Genomic DNA, 24,163 nt, shown 5'->3' with positions numbered 1-24,163 from the left:
CACTCATCCAACTAATATCTTTCTGCCTATTCATCAAATACTTATTAAACACATTTTTCCATACCAACACACATTCATTTTCATTCAAACCCCCAATCAACTCAAGACCTTCCTTCTTCTCCAACATTTTCAACACCATTCTGTTTGCACACCACATCTCCCTATTAACATTCTCCAAACCATATTTTTTAATCCAACATTCCACCCTTACATAAAACAACGGAACAGCAAAACATACCGGTTTCTTTCTATCAATCTCAAATAAACCATATCGTCTTAAAACATTTCCACAAGTATACTTTACCATACAACCAGCCATGCTATCCTTACCACTCAGAACCACACACCTACTAACATATTTCACAGCCAAAAATCTCTCCACACTTGGAAAACCCTTACCACCAACATTCTTACTCTTAACAACAACATCTCTTTTCAAACGCTCCATACCAGAACTCCAGAAAAAGAAAACAACACTCTCAAAATTCTCCGAAAAATCCTCTCAGGTGGCGGAAAAACTAACGCCAAATATAACATAATAGGGATCAAAACCGATTTAATAACTAACATTTTTCCTTCCAAAGATAAAGTCCTTAAAGACGAAAACTGAAGTTTTCTACTCACTTTATCAAAAACATTCTCCCAACTTTCCAAGCCTTTCAAATCCACATCAAATTTCACACCCAACACCTCAATTGCGCCTTCGGTCACAGGGCATCCACAGGAATCAATCTCCCTATCATTACCAAAAACTTTAACTTTACACTTATTCCAATTAACTCTGAAACCACTTGCCATACAAAAACATTCAACTAAAGTTTTCACCCTCCTCAAACCAGCCTGAGTCTCACATACCACACTCACATCATCCATATACCCAATCACTTTTAAACACCTTCCATTACTACCAGGAACACTCACACCTCTAACTAATTTATCCTTCCTCAAACTAGTTAATAATGGCTCAATGACACATACAAATAACACAGGAGACAAAGGACATCCTTGACGCACTCCAGATTTAACACAAAATTCCTCAGTCAAAAAACCATTAGCTTGGACTTGACTCACAATATCACTATACAAACATTTAAACCATCCAATAATCTTACCAGAAAAACCTAAACGTTCTAAAACATGAAACATAAAATCATGCACTACCCTATCATACGCTTTTTCAAAATCCACAATAGCAACAGCAACAGACCTCATCCTCTCCCTCACATACCATAGTACATCACGTAGTAACAACAAACTTTCAGAAATCTGACGCCCAGGAACAGCACACACTTGCTCTTCACCCACAACCTTAAAAATCACTCCACGCATTCTATTTGCCAACACCTTTGCAATAACCTTATAGTCAACATTCAACAACGTAATCGGCCTCCAATTCCTCAAATCTCTCTTATCACCCTTTTTAAATAACAAAACAATCAAACCTTTCCTCATTGAAACAGGCAAAGCATTCATTCTAAAAACAAACTTACAAACATCCAACATATCCACCCCAATCAAATTCCAAAAACAAGTATAAAATTCAACAGGCAAACCATCACAACCAGGTACCTTCCCATTCTTAAAACTCCTAACAACCTCTGCAATCTCATCCAAACTTAGATCCCTTTCTAACAAATCATTATCATATTTTTCCAACTTAACCTCAATGTTTTCCAACAACTCATTTACCAATAAAACATCTGTTGTTTTTTCTTTATACAGCTCACTGTAAAACTCATGAACTTCACGCAAAACACCATCCGTACCATTAACTTCACACTCAACCTTATCAAAAACACTAACAAAACCAGTCTTTCATTCAAAAGCTTTCTTAAAAAATATTTACTACAAGACTCATCCTTTTCCATTTTCTCCAATCTTGCCATAAAAACAATTTTCTTTCCTTTTTCATGCATACACTTTTTAATTATCTTTCTTGCTTCAGCAATTTCCTCATGCACATCAATACCACAATTTCTCAATTCATACAAATACAACAACCTCAGATACCATTTATCATACAACTCCCTTTCCATTCTAGCTTTCTCACAGCCTTTCTTAATAAAAAAAACCTCTTTATTTCCACCTTCAACCATTCCCACCACATAAGCACATTACTAAAATCACATTTTCTTTCACGCCACCTTTCATACATCCAAACAAACTGACACTTAAACTTCTCATCTTCTAACAAATCCACATTCAGTTTCCAAACACCCTTACCATACTTGATCTTCAAATCACAATTCACCTTACACATCAAAAGGGCATGATCCGTAAAGGGCATCCGCTTTAAAGAAAAATCATCAACACATAAAAATTTAGATAAAAAACAAAAATCAATTCAAGATTTTATCTCACCACTATCACTAAAGAAAGTAAAACCCTCCCCTGAAAAAGAAACAGACCCGAAGGCATCCTTCAAACCAAAAGATTTAAGCAAATCAAGTAAAAACTTCCCTGAGCTATCCACCCTACAATCACTCCCACCCTCTCTGTCCCCATTCTTAATAATACAATTAAAATCCCCAACCAAAAAAGTTGGCTCTCGACCTGGCAGAAAAAACTTTAAAGTTTCAAAATTAAGCAAACGTTCTACCCTATTTGGAGAAGCATATACATTAAACAAACGAAAAACAGTCCCACAAAAACTAAAAATAACCAAAAGTACCCGACCTGGGACAATATGAATTACATTAAGGATAGAAAAACTAAACCCCTTAAACAAAACTCCCACCCACCCCCTCCCATTCCTATCAGAAGAACAAGACCATACTTTAGGACCATATTCCCAGTCAGCACATTTAGGATGTTCAGAGAGACCACATTCCTGCAAACAAAAAATATTAGCAGAAGATACAGATAATAATTTAAAAATTGCAGCTCTCCTTGCTATAGTTGTCATACACCTGACATTAAGGGAAGAAATGGTCAGAAACATCACAAAAATAAATTAAAGAAAAACAAAAAAAGAAATAACATCAGGACTTCTTCTTTCCTTTCTTTTTCTTAGGACTCAAAGGAGATCCTTTAAATCTGCCTCTGTGAAGTTCAGACCTCCTAGGCTCCCCTTTGCCAGCCTCATAACCAGTAACTTCAGCAAGTTGGTTCATATCTCTTTTATCTAGATAACCAACAGAAGAGGCATCAGAAAAGTCACCTATACACTGGCTTGAGTCAGAAGAAACGTCTTTAGTAGAGACAGAAGGAAACTCTGAAATTAAAGAGTCAGCATTACTTGTAGTATCTGGATCTGCACCCTTAACTACTGGAAGATTCAAATCAGGACTCTCCCATCCATCAGAATCCGCATCTATTTTTCGCTTGGAGGCAGATTTTTTCCCTTCAGTGTCCATATCCTCCTCAGAACTAGAGGACACAACAGCAGACCAATCAATGTTCTCCCCTTCACCAAGAACAGCATCAGGAGCAGCATCACAAGATGACTCAGTGAAGGAAAAAATCTCTGTCCCAGGAACAGCAACAGTATCATCCACATAATTGGGCAACAGGGCTTCAAGAACATCTGAAGCAGCTATCACATTAGATGTAGCAAGATCCACTTCCTGAAGATGAGATTGGGCTTCCTCCACCTTCTCAGCCACAGGAACCACCACAGGAGCATCAGACACCTCTCCGACAGGGACCCCAAATGCAGATTTCTTGCACAAAAGAGGTAATATAGAGTTCAATGCCTCATCAGAGACCTTCTCCTCATTCACAGATGGCTCAATTGCAACTGAAGATGTTTTTTTTGCAACATCAGGATAGGAAGGCTTCACTCTATCAAGCCCCTGCAACATCATCAAAGGACACATCCTGCACAGATGACTTGAAGAACCACACAGGTCACAGGTCCGGCGTTTACTACAGTGGGCAACAAGATGATCCTCCTCACCGCAATTTCGACATCTGGCACCTGGGCAATTTTCAGCAATGTGACCAAACAGGTTGCAACTACGACAAAAAAGAGGCATGCCATCATAGTATAGGAAACCTCTATTTCCACCAATGGCGAAAGTCTGTGGAGGGTGTTTCTTTCCACCAATACCTAATTCATCAGGCACAAACAGCACCCAGAACCTGCGCTTTCCATTGAAAGTCCCAAACTGATTCTTCAGCTTGCTACCTCCTTGAACATCATCAAAGTAGCGACAAAGAAACAGACGAATTTCCACATCAGTGACCCAAGGGTTGTACATATGTACTGTCACTGGGATTCTTCTCTCCCTCTGCACACAGGCAACAAATTTCATGCCAACCAACTCTGGAGCAGCAGCCATATCAATAGTCCGTTGATAGCAGGTCTGTAAATAATGCTCATCGGTGAAAGCCACATCAAAAATCCCTCTTGAAGGGAATGACTGAACACAATGCAAACTTGCTCTTGGCATCTTCAAAACACCCTCCAAAACCACCTGCTGGACATGAGCCAAACCAATCTTCTCTCGAAAGTCCTCAGAAATCAACACCCAAAGTGTATGGGGAACATTTGGCACATTGGTAGCCATATTTGCCCTATTGCCTCTTTAGGCTGGATTTCGGAGCCCCCCCCCCCAAAAGCAGCATGTGGCTGAAGTCCAGGGACGATGCCACAAGGCCAAGGGGACGGCCCTACTACCCAGTTGCTCTACGCCTAAGGAGTAGCCACCCCCCCAATAGCAACAGGAGCCCAAACCCCACAGGGAAAGGACCCCAGGCCGAAGGAGCAGGTCTCCAGGCAGCAAACCAAGACCAAGACCAAGCACAGAAAACTGCACTTGATCCAAGCCAAAGGCCCGAGAAGCAACCTCAGCTGATCATTTCGGCCTATTGTGGGCCTCGTCAGTGAGGTGCAGCCATATTCCTCTAAGCACATTGGGCAAGGAGTCCATGTCTGGTTTCCCCCATCACCCCTAGGGAGACTATCCCCAGGGTCATATTTACATATGCAAAACAGAAAGAGAAGCAGTCTGCCAGGAACGAACAGCAGCATCAAACCCCGAAACGTACGTCTGGGGTTTTGTCGTTTCTCTTGTTCAGAGAGGGATTGCCTGGTATTTCGGGGCTGGACTGTACTGTTAAGTCAGGATCAGACTGATATGCTACAGGAAAGTTCTTCTCTGTGAAAGGCACATATTGAGCAAAAAGAGGCTGCTTCTAGGGTGGTAACTAGCCATAGAACAAGCTATTATGCTATTGTTCTTTCCCAGGTTGAGCGCTTCTCTCTTTTTATTTATACTTGTATTGCATTCACTCACACATAAAATAACTTGACAATCTATGTTGATTATATAAATCACATGGGTTACTAATGCTATTAAGACTTTATGCATTATTCCCTGTTCTAGGATCAGAAAGATAGATATACGATCAATATACCTAAAGGATTAGGTGCTTTCCTTAAGTTAGGGAATTTTCTACATGAGTTGATATTATGTGTCATTGTTTGTTACACTCTTGTTATTTTTATGTATATTGTTGCTTATTATATATTACGTTACATTGCCATCATCTGTATGGTTTATCCAAGATTAGCTTTACACATTGCAAATTGCTCCTCAGACGTTAGATCTCTATATTAACGTAATTCAATAGAGCATATGTCACATCTATTGCTAATGGTTACATTTATATTCCCATATGTTGTAGTATAGGCATAACATCTGTTTAGGGTGTGTAACTTAGATCGATCAGTGATTGGTCAAGGGGAGGGTTAAATAGAGCGAGGGGTTTACATTTTATTTACAGCCTGATGAAACGGCACTGTGGCCAAGAAACGCATTGCTGTTTTTACTTTTTGTTTTATTCAACAGATTTTACTATACCCCCGCTTTACTATTTGTTTTTATACAAGGTAATCCTCGTGTTCCAAACACACCCCCGGTTTGGGCCAGCCGATTGATGGATACTTTGAGGAAACCATCCCTGATGCTATCATAAAAAGGATTGGTGGACATATCATCAAATGATCGGAAGCTGGTTACCGGGAGATAGTCTCCCGGGCAACTTTAGAGGTCTCGGCTCGTGACTTTTAGCACTGTGTGTGCCCCCGACTATGTGTTTGTACTTGTCTTCTCTAAGTGTTATTCCTGTTGAAGCGTTTTTATCCTATTAGGCTCCTCCTTCCTGTTTTGCAGATTTTTTCAATCGACCTCACTTTTTGGGGAGAGCTGCCTGTGGCTGGAGTTTGACCATCACATCTTTGGGACTACTGTTTATTTTCTGCATTGTGTTGTATATAAGCTATGTGAGCGCACCCTTGCTGGACTTGTATATATAAATCTCTACTAACTTTGCACATCTAGTCTGTGCAATATTTGTCCGCTTCTTTCTGCCCAATTGTGCTTTTCACAGAGGAAAACTTTCCTGTAGTATATCAGTCTGATCCCACCTACAAGGTCAGTCCAGCCCCGAAATACCAGGCAATTCTCCTCTGAACAAGGAAAAGGCAACCCCAGACAATCGTTTCGTAATTCTTTTATTAGAAAAATAATCATATATGCATATATACAAAATAAAATCATAATAACAAATGCAAACAAAATATCTCTTGTTACAAAACTGAAATATTGACCCAAATTTTTGTCATCAGAAAAAAATCAAAATGCAAACATTAAACTTAAATAATCACACAAAATAAAATTAAACATACTTCAAATACAGACAAAAACAAACTGGAGGGGAAAAAAAAAACAAAAAAAAAAAAACTAAATAATCCAATCCTTCCACTTCTTTGTCTTCCACATGCCTTCAGAATCTAATTCCCCATATCGCCTCCTATCAAAAGAAAAATACAAAAACAACTTCCCACGGATCATACCCACACAATTACCTACAGTAATTACCTCTTTCTTAAAAATCAAAATATTACGCATATCCCACAACACCTCCTTCACACAACATGCCAACAACCATATCAATCTTGCTTTCTCCTTTTCCACACCACTTCCACACAAACCATACATCATCATATTAAAAGTAAAAAACTGCACTCCAGTCAAACCCTTAATCATCTTTTTCAAACTTCTCCAAACATCTCTAGCATACTCACAATTCCAAAACAAATGAATAACACTCTCGCTTTGAAAACAACCATCTCTAGGACACACTTCTGAAGCCACTAACTGACGCATTCTCTGAAAATCCCTTGTTGGCAAACACTTATGCACACTCATCCAACTAATATCTTTCTGCCTATTCATCAAATACTTATTAAACACATTTTTCCATACCAACACACATTCATTTTCATTCAAACCCCCAATCAACTCAAGACCTTCCTTCTTCTCCAACATTTTCAACACCATTCTGTTTGCACACCACATCTCCCTATTAACATTCTCCAAACCATATTTTTTAATCCAACATTCCACCCTTACATAAAACAACGGAACAGCAAAACATACCGGTTTCTTTCTATCAATCTCAAATAAACCATATCGTCTTAAAACATTTCCACAAGTATACTTTACCATACAACCAGCCATGCTATCCTTACCACTCAGAACCACACACCTACTAACATATTTCACAGCCAAAAATCTCTCCACATTTGGAAAACCCTTACCACCAACATTCTTACTCTTAACAACAACATCTCTTTTCAAACGCTCCATACCAGAACTCCAGAAAAAGAAAACAACACTCTCAAAATTCTCCGAAAAATCCTCTCAGGTGGCGGAAAAACTAACGCCAAATATAACATAATAGGGATCAAAACCGATTTAATAACTAACATTTTTCCTTCCAAAGATAAAGTCCTTAAAGACCAAAACTGAAGTTTTCTACTCACTTTATCAAAAACATTCTCCCAACTTTCCAAGCCTTTCAAATCCACATCAAATTTCACACCCAACACCTCAATTGCGCCTTCGGTCACAGGGCATCCACAGGAATCAATCTCCCTATCATTACCAAAAACTTTAACTTTACACTTATTCCAATTAACTCTGAAACCACTTGCCATACAAAAACATTCAACTAAAGTTTTCACCCTCCTCAAACCAGCCTGAGTCTCACATACCACACTCACATCATCCATATACCCAATCACTTTTAAACACCTTCCATTACTACCAGGAACACTCACACCTCTAACTAATTTATCCTTCCTCAAACTAGTTAATAATGGCTCAATGACACATACAAATAACACAGGAGACAAAGGACATCCTTGACGCACTCCAGATTTAACACAAAATTCCTCAGTCAAAAAACCATTAGCTTGGACTTGACTCACAATATCACTATACAAACATTTAAACCATCCAATAATCTTACCAGAAAAACCTAAACGTTCTAAAACATGAAACATAAAATCATGCACTACCCTATCATACGCTTTTTCAAAATCCACAATAGCAACAGCAACAGACCTCATCCTCTCCCTCACATACCATAGTACATCACGTAGTAACAACAAACTTTCAGAAATCTGACGCCCAGGAACAGCACACACTTGCTCTTCACCCACAACCTTACCAATCACTCCACGCATTCTATTTGCCAACACCTTTGCAATAACCTTATAGTCAACATTCAACAACGTAATCGGCCTCCAATTCCTCAAATCTCTCTTATCACCCTTTTTAAATAACAAAACAATCAAACCTTTCCTCATTGAAACAGGCAAAGCATTCATTCTAAAAACAAACTTACAAACATCCAACATATCCACCCCAATCAAATTCCAAAAACAAGTATAAAATTCAACAGGCAAACCATCACAACCAGGTACCTTCCCATTCTTAAAACTCCTAACAACCTCTGCAATCTCATCCAAACTTAGATCCCTTTCTAACAAATCATTATCATATTTTTCCAACTTAACCTCAATGTTTTCCAACAACTCATTTACCAATAAAACATCTGTTGTTTTTTCTTTATACAGCTCACTGTAAAACTCATGAACTTCACGCAAAACACCATCCGTACCATTAACTTCACACTCAACCTTATCAAAAACACTAACAAAACCAGTCTTTCATTCAAAAGCTTTCTTAAAAAATATTTACTACAAGACTCATCCTTTTCCATTTTCTCCAATCTTGCCATAAAAACAATTTTCTTTCCTTTTTCATGCATACACTTTTTAATTATCTTTCTTGCTTCAGCAATTTCCTCATGCACATCAATACCACAATTTCTCAATTCATACAAATACAACAACCTCAGATACCATTTATCATACAACTCCCTTTCCATTCTAGCTTTCTCACAGCCTTTCTTAATAAAAAACCTCTTTATTTCCACCTTCAACCATTCCCACCACATAAGCACATTACTAAAATCACATTTTCTTTCACGCCACCTTTCATACATCCAAACAAACTGACACTTAAACTTCTCATCTTCTAACAAATCCACATTCAGTTTCCAAACACCCTTACCATACTTGATCTTCAAATCACAATTCACCTTACACATCAAAAGGGCATGATCCGTAAAGGGCATCCGCTTTAAAGAAAAATCATCAACACATAAAAATTTAGATAAAAAACAAAAATCAATTCAAGATTTTATCTCACCACTATCACTAAAGAAAGTAAAACCCTCCCCTGAAAAAGAAACAGACCCGAAGGCATCCTTCAAACCGAAAGATTTAAGCAAATCAAGTAAAAACTTCCCTGAGCTATCCACCCTACAATCACTCCCACCCTCTCTGTCCCCATTCTTAATAATACAATTAAAATCCCCAACCAAAAAAGTTGGCTCTCGACCTGGCAGAAAAAACTTTAAAGTTTCAAAATTAAGCAAACGTTCTACCCTATTTGGAGAAGCATATACATTAAACAAACGAAAAACAGTCCCACAAAAACTAAAAATAACCAAAAGTACCCGACCTGGGACAATATGAATTACATTAAGGATAGAAAAACTAAACCCCTTAAACAAAACTCCCACCCACCCCCTCCCATTCCTATCAGAAGAACAAGACCATACTTTAGGACCATATTCCCAGTCAGCACATTTAGGATGTTCAGAGAGACCACATTCCTGCAAACAAAAAATATTAGCAGAAGATACAGATAATAATTTAAAAATTGCAGCTCTCCTTGCTATAGTTGTCATACACCTGACATTAAGGGAAGAAATGGTCAGAAACATCACAAAAATAAATTAAAGAAAAACAAAAAAAGAAATAACATCAGGACTTCTTCTTTCCTTTCTTTTTCTTAGGACTCAAAGGAGATCCTTTAAATCTGCCTCTGTGAAGTTCAGACCTCCTAGGCTCCCCTTTGCCAGCCTCATAACCAGTAACTTCAGCAAGTTGGTTCATATCTCTTTTATCTAGATAACCAACAGAAGAGGCATCAGAAAAGTCACCTATACACTGGCTTGAGTCAGAAGAAACGTCTTTAGTAGAGACAGAAGGAAACTCTGAAATTAAAGAGTCAGCATTACTTGTAGTATCTGGATCTGCACCCTTAACTACTGGAAGATTCAAATCAGGACTCTCCCATCCATCAGAATCCGCATCTATTTTTCGCTTGGAGGCAGATTTTTTCCCTTCAGTGTCCATATCCTCCTCAGAACTAGAGGACACAACAGCAGACCAATCAATGTTCTCCCCTTCACCAAGAACAGCATCAGGAGCAGCATCACAAGATGACTCAGTGAAGGAAAAAATCTCTGTCCCAGGAACAGCAACAGTATCATCCACATAATTGGGCAACAGGGCTTCAAGAACATCTGAAGCAGCTATCACATTAGATGTAGCAAGATCCACTTCCTGAAGATGAGATTGGGCTTCCTCCACCTTCTCAGCCAGTGTTAATTTCGTCGACTAAAACTAGACTAAAATGACTATAAAACTAAAGAAATTCTGATGACTAAAATACGACTAAAACTAAAATGACATTTTAGTCAAAAGACTATGACTAAAACTAAATCAAAATGACATTTTAGTCAAAAGACTATGACTAAAACTAAATCAAAATGACATTTTAGTCAAAAGACTATGACTAAAACTAAATCAAAATTTGCTGACAAAAACATTTTATGCAAGGTGTTAATCAATCCCTATCCAATTACTGCTCTTTTGTAAAATTTACTAAACTTAATTTTATTAAATTTTAAGATAAATAAAGACATGTTATATACCACAACAGTTAAATCTGTTAAATCTGTATTGGATGTTCAAACCTTAATACCATAAATCAAATCAGGTTAATAAACCTTTACTCCAGGACTATATAATTTGTTTCAAAGTTCTAGAGCAGTGATAATTTCGTTGCCGAAAATGTTTCGAATCTGTGAACAATCAATTGATTCTTCCTATAGAAATAAGCATAACCCATGAGTATGGATTTAAGTTATGCTGTGCCTGTGCTAGCTGCAGAAACTTTTTGTTATGTTGAGTTACTTGATACTTGTTTTAATTATTAACAGAGAACTGTTAAAGTTTTTATATTGGGTAATATGTGCAATACAGCCAATACAGTTTACAGTTTTGTTTTTTTTATATTTTAAAGTTGCACTTCTGTATCTCCAGTAGATTTTAGTCGACTAAATCTCCAGTAGATACTAGAGATTTAGTCGACTAAAATCTACTGGAGATTCAGTCGACTAAAACTAGACTAAAACTAAAACAATTCAGATGACTAAAATACGACTAAAACTAAAATGGCATTTTAGTCAAAAGACTAAAACTAAGACTAAATTGAAATTTGTCGTCAAAATTAACACTGTTCTCAGCCACAGGAACCACCACAGGAGCATCAGACACCTCTCCGACAGGGACCCCAAATGCAGATTTCTTGCACAAAAGAGGTAATATAGAGTTCAATGCCTCATCAGAGACCTTCTCCTCATTCACAGATGGCTCAATTGCAACTGAAGATGTTTTTTTTGCAACATCAGGATAGGAAGGCTTCACTCTATCAAGCCCCTGCAACATCATCAAAGGACACATCCTGCACAGATGACTTGAAGAACCACACAGGTCACAGGTCCGGCGTTTACTACAGTGGGCAACAAGATGATCCTCCTCACCGCAATTTCGACATCTGGCACCTGGGCAATTTTCAGCAATGTGACCAAACAGGTTGCAACTACGACAAAAAAGAGGCATGCCATCATAGTATAGGAAACCTCTATTTCCACCAATGGCGAAAGTCTGTGGAGGGTGTTTCTTTCCACCAATACCTAATTCATCAGGTACAAACAGCACCCAGAACCTGCGCTTTCCATTGAAAGTCCCAAACTGATTCTTCAGCTTGCTACCTCCTTGAACATCATCAAAGTAGCGACAAAGAAACAGACGAATTTCCACATCAGTGACCCAAGGGTTGTACATATGTACTGTCACTGGGATTCTTCTCTCCCTCTGCACACAGGCAACAAATTTCATGCCAACCAACTCTGGAGCAGCAGCCATATCAATAGTCCGTTGATAGCAGGTCTGTAAATAATGCTCATCGGTGAAAGCCACATCAAAAATCCCTCTTGAAGGGAATGACTGAACACAATGCAAACTTGCTCTTGGCATCTTCAAAACACCCTCCAAAACCACCTGCTGGACATGAGCCAAACCAATCTTCTCTCGAAAGTCCTCAGAAATCAACACCCAAAGTGTATGGGGAACATTTGGCACATTGGTAGCCATATTTGCCCTATTGCCTCTTTAGGCTGGATTTCGGAGCCCCCCCCCCAAAAGCAGCATGTGGCTGAAGTCCAGGGACGATGCCACAAGGCCAAGGGGACGGCCCTACTACCCAGTTGCTCTACGCCTAAGGAGTAGCCACCCCCCCAATAGCAACAGGAGCCCAAACCCCAAAGGGAAAGGACCCCAGGCCGAAGGAGCAGGTCTCCAGGCAGCAAACCAAGACCAAGACCAAGCACAGAAAACTGCACTTGATCCAAGCCAAAGGCCCGAGAAGCAACCTCAGCTGATCATTTCGGCCTATTGTGGGCCTCGTCAGTGAGGTGCAGCCATATTCCTCTAAGCACATTGGGCAAGGAGTCCATGTCTGGTTTCCCCCATCACCCCTAGGGAGACTATCCCCAGGGTCATATTTACATATGCAAAACAGAAAGAGAAGCAGTCTGCCAGGAACGAACAGCAGCATCAAACCCCGAAACGTACGTCTGGGGTTTTGTCGTTTCTCTTGTTCAGAGAGGGATTGCCTGGTATTTCGGGGCTGGACTGTACTGTTAAGTCAGGATCAGACTGATATGCTACAGGAAAGTTCTTCTCTGTGAAAGGCACATATTGAGCAAAAAGAGGCTGCTTCTAGGGTGGTAACTAGCCATAGAACAAGCTATTATGCTATTGTTCTTTCCCAGGTTGAGCGCTTCTCTCTTTTTATTTATACTTGTATTGCATTCACTCACACATAAAATAACTTGACAATCTATGTTGATTATATAAATCACATGGGTTACTAATGCTATTAAGACTTTATGCATTATTCCCTGTTCTAGGATCAGAAAGATAGATATACGATCAATATACCTAAAGGATTAGGTGCTTTCCTTAAGTTAGGGAATTTTCTACATGAGTTGATATTATGTGTCATTGTTTGTTACACTCTTGTTATTTTTATGTATATTGTTGCTTATTATATATTACGTTACATTGCCATCATCTGTATGGTTTATCCAAGATTAGCTTTACACATTGCAAATTGCTCCTCAGACGTTAGATCTCTATATTAACGTAATTCAATAGAGCATATGTCACATCTATTGCTAATGGTTACATTTATATTCCCATATGTTGTAGTATAGGCATAACATCTGTTTAGGGTGTGTAACTTAGATCGATCAGTGATTGGTCAAGGGGAGGGTTAAATAGAGCGAGGGGTTTACATTTTATTTACAGCCTGATGAAACGGCACTGTGGCCAAGAAACGCATTGCTGTTTTTACTTTTTGTTTTATTCAACAGATTTTACTATACCCCCGCTTTACTATTTGTTTTTATACAAGGTAATCCTCGTGTTCCAAACACACCCCCGGTTTGGGCCAGCCGATTGATGGATACTTTGAGGAAACCATCCCTGATGCTATCATAGCAAGGATTGGTGGACATATCATCACATGATTGGAAGCTGGTTACCGGGAGATAGTCTCCCGGGCAACTTTAGAGGTCTCGGCTCGTGACTTTTAGCACTGTGTGTGCCCCCGACTATGTGTTTGTACTTGTCTTCTCTAAGTGTTATTCCTGTTGAAACGTTTTTATCCTATTAGGCTCCTCCTTCCTGTTTTGCAGATTTTTTCAATCGACCTCACTTTTTGGGGAGAGCTGCCTGTGGCTGGAGTTTGACCATCACATCTTTGGGACTACTGTTTATTTTCTGCATTGTGTTGTATATAAGCTATGTGAGCGCACCCTTGCTGGACTTGTATATATAAATCTCTACTAACTTTGCACATCTAGTCTGTGCAATATTTGTCCACTCTTCTTTGCAGATCTGCTCCAGTTCTGTTACATTTGTTGGTGACCGTTTGTGGACTACAGTCTTCAAGTCATGCCACAGATATTCAATGGGGTTTAAGTCTGGGCTCTGACTAGGCCATGCAAGGACATTCACCTTTTTCTCTTTCAACTACTGTGGTCATTTTTGCTGTGTGCTTTGGGTCATTGTCATGTTGAAAGGTAAACCTTCTTCCTATTGACTACTTCCTGGCAGAGGGCAGCAGATTTTCCTCAAGAATTTGATGGTATTTTGCCCCATCCATTATTCCTTCTATCCTGACAAGTGCTCCAGTGCCTGCTGCAGAGAAACACCCACATAACAGGATATCACCAAATAATTTCATTTTAGTCTCATCTGACCATAACACCTTTTTCCATGTGGCCTCAGAATCTCCTAGGTGTGTTATGGCAAAGTTCAGTCATGACTGCATGTGGCCTTTCTTGAGGAGTGACTTTTTTCTTGCAACCCTCCCATAGAAGCTACATTTGTGGATAATTTGTGATATTGTTGTCACATGCACACAATGACCACTCTTTGTCATAAATTCCTGCAACTGCTTCAGAGTTGCTGTGGGCCTCTTGGTAGCCTCTCTGACTAGTTTCCTCCTGGCTCTTTCATCCAGTTTGGAGAGACATCCTGATCCAGAGACGGTCTGTGTTGTTCCAAATACCTTCCACTTCTTAATAATCGATTTCACTGTGCTTCAAGGCATTGATAAATCCTTTGATATTTTCTTGTATCCATCTCCTTACTTGTGACTGTCCACAAAATTATCCCGGACAGTGCCTTGCCACCCATAGTTGATTGTTGGCTTCAGTTGCACTACCAGGGACAGAGATGCTCTAGGAAAGCCATTTTGATGATGAGCTAATTAATATGCCCACAGCTGATCACAGTTGAAGGTGAAATGGCTTTGTGTATGCCGTTGAGAAGGTAATTAGCTACACTTGATTGAGTTTACAAGTAATTTTAAGAGGGGGTGATCCTTTTTTGCAACTCAGTGATTCTGTTTTTGAATTGCCTTTATTTTTGCCTGATATGTTGGGGTTATATCTTTCACTTGGATGTTATTTGTTGCACAGAGTAATTACAACTGGATAAACAAAAACTGTGTCTGTCTTTATTTCAGTCTGCAAAGCAACAAAATGTGATTAATAGGGGATGATTATTTTCAATAACCACTGTAGATAGGTAGGAGATAGATAGATTAGATAGATAGATAGATAGATAGATAGATAGATAGAAGAGATAGAAGAGATAGATAGATAGATAGATAGATAGATAGATAGATAGAAAGGCAGATTCATAAAACAGATAGCATATATTTTCAGCAATTGGCTACTGCTATGTTTGCATTCAGTATTCTTTAATCTGATTATAACTAAAATTTATGTATTTCCCATAATAATTTATAGAGATTACAACCACTGGATGCTGCACATTTTTATGACTGTTTTTTTTAATATCAGTATTATCATTTTTTATTTTTTTTATGTGCCCAAAATGGCAGCCACATAAACTTAGATGTCTCTTAATAAAATCTACCTCATAGCTCCCTTGTATTTACACATAAACGAGTCATTCTGAAACTGCCTAGCTGGTAAATATTTAGGGTTGGCCAAATCAGATGAAAAACAATCTCCTTTGTATAATTCCTTTTAACTAAATACCTTTCCACTTAGTTATTTGTAATATTCCTGTCAGGTCCATATCAGACAGTCCCTGCATTTTATTTTATAAGTTTATACTGTAAATCTCCAAGTTCATTCTTAGCTTTAGTTTAGTATAAAAAAAATCTTTAATTTCAGCTTTGTATTCCAATCAGATAATGTCTGACAATTATTTTCCATAAGATGTGGATTAAGAAATGTGGAATCACTCTGAATTATAACCACATGTACTCTGTCAGCTCTTTGCAAAAGCCTAGGTATGTAATGACAGATCAAACGCAAAGCTACTAACTGAGATCACTGCTGAAAAAAAAGGGGACCATTTAGAAGGCTGAAAAAAATGCAAATATTTTAAGATGAACTCTATCTGCTATCTATGTATCAGTACTGATGTACATGGCATTGAGTGTGCCTCACATTAAAGGGACAGTCTAGTCCAAATTAAACTTTCATGACTCAGGTAGGGCATGTAATTTTATACAACTTTCCAATTTACTTTTATCATCAACTTTGCTTTGTTCTCTTGGTATTCTTTGTTAAAGGCGAAACCCAGGTAGACTCATTTGCTAATTTCTAAGCACTTGAAGGCCTCCTCTTATCTGAATGCATTTGACAGTTTTTCACAGCTAGAGGACATTAGTTCATGTGTGCTATATAGATAATATTGTGCTCACGTCGGTGGAGTTCCTTATGAGAGGGCACTGATTGGCTAAATTGCAAGTCTGTCAAAAGAACAGAAATAAGGGGTCAGTCTGCAGATGCTTAAATACAAGGGGCAAGATTACGTATGTGGCGTCACCCGCAAAAGCTGGCAACGCCGGTTTTTACGCAGTTTTGGTATCACATATACAGCGTTGCTTATAAATGCGGCACATATATTTGACTCGTCGCAATTTTTACTCCCATAAGCTAAATCGCAAATCGGTATCATATATTCAGCGCAAGAATTTACGCACCGAAAATGGAGAAACTTTACTCCATTTTCACCTTGCCACACATAGACAGACGCAGCAAGACTTGCGCTGAGTATGTGAGCACCGTAAGCCCCTGAAAATAGTAACTAACACCTAACGCATGCACAATATCTATCTACCTCCTGAAAATAACTAACACCTAAGCTACATACTGAGCTTGATAAATAGGCCCCATATGCCCCTATTTAAGAAGCTGAGGGGGGACTAGTTTCCCAGACAGGATACTGGTCCGCCTGTGCTGCCAGTGATAAAAATGCTTGTACAATCCCTTCCCCAGCTCTTGCTCAACCAAGGAGGGGTTGTCAATTACAACATTCGGATTTGTTTGCATGAGTGAGCCTGTACCACAAGCTGCATCCATAACTTTATAAATGGAGGGCATAAACTTACTTGCTTATAATCTTGTATTAAAGAAAACATAAAATAGCTTTTAGTAGTGAGATTTACATGGTTCTGCCAGGCAGCCCTGCCTGTGAGAATTTGTTTTACTTTTTAGAAGGTAGGTGGTAAACAGTAATTTGAAAGTGATACTGCCAGCACCATCAACTTTAATGCAACGCACAAACCATGTCCACATACGCTGTCAGCATTTATCATTGCACCAGCAGTTCTTGTGAACTGCTGGTGCAATACTGCCCCCTGTAGATTCGCGGCCGCTAGCAGGGGGTGTCAATCAACCCAATCGTATTCGATCGGGTTGATTTCTGTTGATTTCTGTCCGCCGCCTCAGAGCAGGCGAACAGGTTATGGAGCAGCGGTCTTTATACCGCTGCTTCATAACTTCTGTTTCCGGCAAGCCATACGGAACTTGATAAATATGCCCCTATGAGTTAAAGGGATGGGTGGGATCGTGTCTGTGCATGATATAAGAGGGAGCAGAGTTACTGGGGTCCTTGAATATGTTAGGGTCTGGATATTATTCAGGAAGCCAGTGAAGGGATTGGCAGAGAGGTGAAGCAGATGAGGGGCAATGCGTAAGGAAGCATAGAGGAATTTATTATAAATTGTAAATGGGACAAACCACAGCTAGGGGGACCAGAAAGGATGGGGTCGCAATAGTCAAGGTGGGAAATCATGAGAGAGTGGATTGAAATCTTAGATGTGTCTTGTGTTAGGAAGCATCACATTTTGCAAAAAAATGTTTTTAAGGATAACACAGCAGAAATTGTCCATGGACTGGATGTAGAGAGTGAACAAGAGATCTGAGTTAAGTGTGACTCCAAGGCGTCAGTCATGAATGGTTGAGGTGATAATGCTACTTTCAACAGTTATAGAAAGTCAGGGGTTAGGGGTCTAAGCACCTCAGTTTTAAAGAGATTTAGCTTGAGGCAGAGAGAGGACATCCAGGATGAAATATATGAGAGACAGTTAGTGACCCAAGTTAGCAAAATGGGGGATCGGTCTGGTGCAGAGTGGTAGATCTGAGTGTCATCAGCATATAAAGATACTGAAATCCATGGGGCTTAATTAAGTAACTTAAAGATGATGTGCAGATTGAAAAACAGAAGGGAACCAAGAACAGAGCACCCCAATAGAAAGTGGTAAAGGGGCAGATGATGTGCCAGAGAAGAATACCGTAAAAGTATGGTTAGAGACATAGAAGGAGAATCTAGAAAATACTCTGTTGAAAATGCCAAAGAACTTAAGAGTTTTGAGCAAGAGAGGGTAGGCAATAGTATCAAAAGATACAAACAGATCTAGAAGGATGAATACAGACACTCCAGATGAGTCTGTGAATTAGTTCAGTGGGTGCAAGGGTTAACAAACATTCTCTTGTGTGTACTAGACTCAGAAAAATGCCCAAGCTCCCATTAATGGCCACCCACACTAAACTATCTCCATGCTGCCACTGCTTTAAGATTATTATATGGGAAATCCTGATTAAAAACCCAGACTAACATAATAAAAATTCCAAAACAATTTGTCAAAAATCAATCAGAAAATACAATACTGCTATTACTAGTCTCTTAACGTGTAACGTGGTACAGTTATTAGAAATGTGCAAAAACTTAATAAAGGAATATTTATTATGAACAAAAGGAGTCACAGTGCACTTATATAAAAAAAATAACTAAACACAATTAAACACAAAGCAACATTTTTTTTAAATAAAAAGGAGAAAATATAACAGAACCAATAACTTTACCAGAATACCCTTGGTTCCAGGGAAATGGAACAGAGAATTGTCAGACATGCTGTTCTAGCTTCCCATGTGAAAGACAATATTATTTAGTGGAATTCACCAATAAACACATTTCTGAGGTTTCTGACAAGGACCCTTCCGGAGTGGGCAAGGAAGGTAGCAACCCCTTTTTTTCTCAAAGGATACCAAGAGAATGTTGTCTATTGTTTTCATAATATTCCAATACATGTAAACATGTATTTGTTGGAGCACTTTTTTAACTAAATAGCTTTACTTATTTTGTGGACTAGATTTGAAGCCGTGTTATGTGATTTTTCCACCAAGGGAAGGTCAAATAGTAGACAATTTATTAAAAACAGTAAAATGTGTTACATTTACTCACCTTTAATGTTATTTAATGTTATTCTGTGGTATTTTATGTCTGAAAAATGGCATTTTAAAAAGTCCCCTTTTTGAAAAATAGATATTCCTCAGATGTTTGAATTTATGATTTAGAGTTCTGTAACTATCAATCAATAGAGTTATGGGAGTATTCATGACGAGAAAATTAGTAATAAGTTGCTATAATCATAATAAACATGTAGTTTCTGTTTCAAAATCAAAATCAAATGCTTTAAAGGGACAGTGTACCATAAAAGTGTGTATTTCAATGAGTACCAGCTGCAGAGTATAAAATGTATATGATATTGCTTCTTTAAAGCTATTTTGGGGGATAGAGGAAATAGCTGTTTTTTTGCATTCAAATAGGCTAAACTTGCATGGAAAGCAGACCTCCTTATCTTCTCATACTCTATATATACAAATGTATCATTGTCTCTCTTTATACCAAAGGGGAATACTTAGAGCAATTAAAATGTTAGTTTTAGTACCAATCTCCCTCAATCCCACTTGGAAGTTGATAAGAGCTGCTACTTCCTGTTTCGATAAAAGTCTGTAAAAGGCCTTTGTCACAGCTATTGTAAAAATCATCTCCATTATCATTGATGGAGCCACATCTGTCTGGTAACTGTTAAGTTCTGGCTACATACAGTAAACGAGATGTGTTGTGAAGGGTATTGGCTTAACAAAATGCCTTCAAAACATTACATAGCCAACAAATTGAAAAACAGAAAAACAGTCCATTATTATGGACATATGCTCAAAAAATCCTCGTCAGCTTTAAAATTGTGCCTATAATGCCTGTAGGCAATTGGCTAGTATCAGAGTCAGTTAAACACACATATGAGCCATATAGAGATTGAATTGCTGGATACTTAAATGTCTGCAAAAACAATTAGACACACACAAACAAAAGAATTAAAAGACACAAACACTTACAGACACATAGAAATACCCAGGCACACAGAAATATCTACTCACTAGCAGGCACTCAAAAATACACACACTAAAAAAAAACTGACACACAGAAACACTTATGACACACACACACACACATTCAAAGACACAAAAACACTCACAGACACTCAAATAGAAAAATTCAGATACACGCACTTACACACACAAACTCAAAAAAACACAGATTAATAAACAAAAAGAAAACAAATAGCTATACTGTATATATAGAGGCACAATAAAATGCACTTGTTGGATTTATAGCAAAAAAATGTAAATTTAATTTTATTTTATTTTTTTTCTACAAATCCGGGAAGTGCCTATCATGCATCTGCACTAAGCTTTATAGTTTATCTGTACTGCTTTTATAGTCTGTTAGGAGTGCTGGATCCATTCAGCATATTTTATCACATGCCTATAATGCTGTTGCTAAGCCTTTTAAAAAAAAAATTTTTTATTAAGCAACACTGCAGCAATATTTGTCAGCGCCCTTAGGCAACACACTGCCCCTTATGGTTCACAACACACAGCTTCCTAGGGATTCTGGGGAGAAGAAAAATCTGGTTATTTTTTTGTTTATTTTTAAACTTTAGTGGAAATTCTGATTCTGGCTAAGGAACGTGATGTTTCATTATAAGTGATTTTTATTTCAGTTAGACAAATAGATTTTTAAAGACTATAATTTATTTCTTTTGGAAATCACTTTCGGCAAGATTACAAGTTGTGCGGCTATACCGCTGAAAAATTGGCCTTTGCGCTCAGAATATGCAGGTCTCCCGTATTACAAGCGACAGCGGTACAGCTATACCTCAAGCGTTTTAGCCTGTACCACAACTCTCTATTCCGCACTCAAAAAATGGGTTTTGGGTGTGGAATTTTCATTGCACCCGTATTACAGGTTGTGCGGTCCAGCTATAATGCTAGAATTATAGCTTACACCACCGTGATCCATTCCGCGATCAGGGACCAGTAGTTATGGATTTTGCAAAACAGAAATGTTTCACAAAACTCATAACAAAAATGTTACAAAGTATACTAACACCCATAAACTACCTATTAACCCCTTAACCGCTATCCCCCTACATTGCAAATACTATAATAAACCTATCAACCCCTAATCCGCCGCCAACACTAAATAAACCTATTAACCCCTAAACCACCGCCCCCCACATTGCCAACTACTAAACTAAACCTATTAACCCGTTAACTGCCAGCCCCCCACATCGATAATATTAAACTAAACCTATTAACCCCTAAACCACCGGCCCCCCACATCGCAACACACTAAATTAAATACAATATAACTACTATAACATAAATAAAAACTTACCTGTGAATTAAAAAAACCTAAGCTTAAACTATACAAAAACTTAACATTACTATTTTAAAAACTAAAATAAATAAAAAATAAAAAACCTAAGTTACAAAAATTATTAAAACCTAACACTAAGGGGGGCGGAGCCAGCAGCCTAGATGACTAGACGTGCAAATATGGAGCTCCCAGACCTAACTCTAAAAAATGATCTTTAATATTAGAAAAAAACTGATTTAATGACACGGGGATGTTGTTTATCTCATCCTTAGCTGAAAGATAACTTGCCGAACCTAAAACTTGCATACAGCTTGAAAACTAACGACTTCTCTGCAAAGGGCCTACTCTCTGTAATACAGTCCTTAACCAGACCTTGAGGCTACTATCAATATGGCAGAGACTCCGGAGTCACTGTACACTTTGCTCCGGGACCTGGACCGGCAGCTCACTAACTGTTTCCTAGACTTGTCGGCTACTCTAAAGTCGGAGATGAGAAGACCGTCATACAGTACCCTTTATGGCGAAAAGCTGGGAGCCACGCGGATGGACCTACCTCGAATGGTCCAGCCTGCCACTTTTGCCCATCCTCCTCCGTTGGGCTTTATTGGTGAAGATGTAGATGCTACGTCGCTGGTCGCATGCGACACACTACTGGGGCATGACCATTTAGCTACCTCGAGCCTTCCTAAAACACCGATCTCGGTGCTACTAAGAGAGAAAATGGAACAGCCCGCTAGCCATAACCTATACCATACAGATCATGAGGAGCGGTGCTTACCGCTCGCCTTACCGACAACTTTGGGGAAAACAATTGCACTCCCTGTCTATCCGGATGCAGATGGTGGTAGAGTTCCAGAGCTCGCTCGCACCTCGCCCACATTAAAGGGACATACAATGGAGGAACAGGGTCCCAATCGGCAGACGCCCCTAAAAGCTTTTACTCTGGCAGCGGAAGCTAACTGCGACACGCTCTCAATCCCATATACTCACCAGGTATCCTCTACCCGGATAGCAAGATTGCACTTAGGTCTTTTCCGGCAATATTTTACCATACCTTGCTCAGCCCTGGGACATGACCTTAGCAGTGGGGTGATTACCGCCTCGAGAAGTGGAATTGGGTAACGGCCTAGTACCCCGTGTAGCTCCTCATAGCGCACCGGCAATCTGTTAACTTGCTGCTTCGGTGTGATTTGGGGACATTAACTGCATATATCCGGCTCTAATTGTGGACTTAACATGAGGGAGCACTATAAGACACTTTCACTATTATGGATGTTATATTTCTTTCCCACCATTCAGGATTTGAGGGCTGTTTTACCTTAACCCTTTAACTCAATGTTGATTGTTTTAATATGTTGCCTAAAATCTTAGGCGCAGTCTATTGTTAATTGCATATCTACATATTTGTAATCTAAGCCTATGGCATGCTTTTTGTTTTTGTATCTCTCATTGCCTGCTCTCCATATTCAACAACATCTGCTCTTTGTTGTGTGTGAAATTTTTATCTAAAATGGCGTTCTTGAGGTCTACGTCTAAATCTTTGAAAACCTATAAAATTAGAGCCCTATGACCACCCTATGCAAAGCAGGTCTTAATTTCTACAATTACTTCTATAGGCTATTACCTAGATGGGATAAGTACATATTTACTGTATACACTAGAGTAAATGACCTAGCAGTTGACCTCACTCTCCATATCCCTATTCTTAATTACTATGAGATATTTTCTGCTGTGAGTGAAATTTTACCCAAAATGGCGATATGTAAATTTTATTGTTTGGATCTGTTCAACCATGTCTACCTATAGTTATATATACCCTGGCAAAATTTGCCTATTTAAAGTATTAGTACTGCTGCAGATTTTTATGTAGAGGTATATGCTTTCACCTTCACATACTTTATTTAATGTATATAGATGTTGTTCATTATCTCCAACAAATACCCAAACCCTGTGCGTTTCAGTGCCAAAATATGGCTGGCAGCTACAAATGCCTTTGCCCCCCTGGAAAGTTCGGGGCACTACCAACAACCTCTTATGTACCCCGATTCCACAAAGGTCTTACACAATAATGCCCTACGAGGGGAAAACCCCAGCTTTTGTTACTTACCTATATGATACGTGATATCTGTATATTTATCCTTGGTATCATCTTGCTATGAACATTTATATTCCTATTAGAGATGTTCTCTTTTGTATTATATTATATTGCATCATATCTATGCATGATACTAGTTTGTAGTGTGGCCTCAAGCAGCCCCCCTAGCAGTCTAGGACTATTGACCCATGTGTATGTGATAGTTAGTATTATACTCAGGTCATAGCCGCATG

The sequence above is a fragment of the Bombina bombina genome, chromosome 4, assembly GCF_027579735.1.
Source record: "Bombina bombina isolate aBomBom1 chromosome 4, aBomBom1.pri, whole genome shotgun sequence".
Lineage (NCBI taxonomy): Eukaryota > Metazoa > Chordata > Amphibia > Anura > Bombinatoridae > Bombina > Bombina bombina.
Note: the sequence above shows the minus strand (reverse complement) of the source record.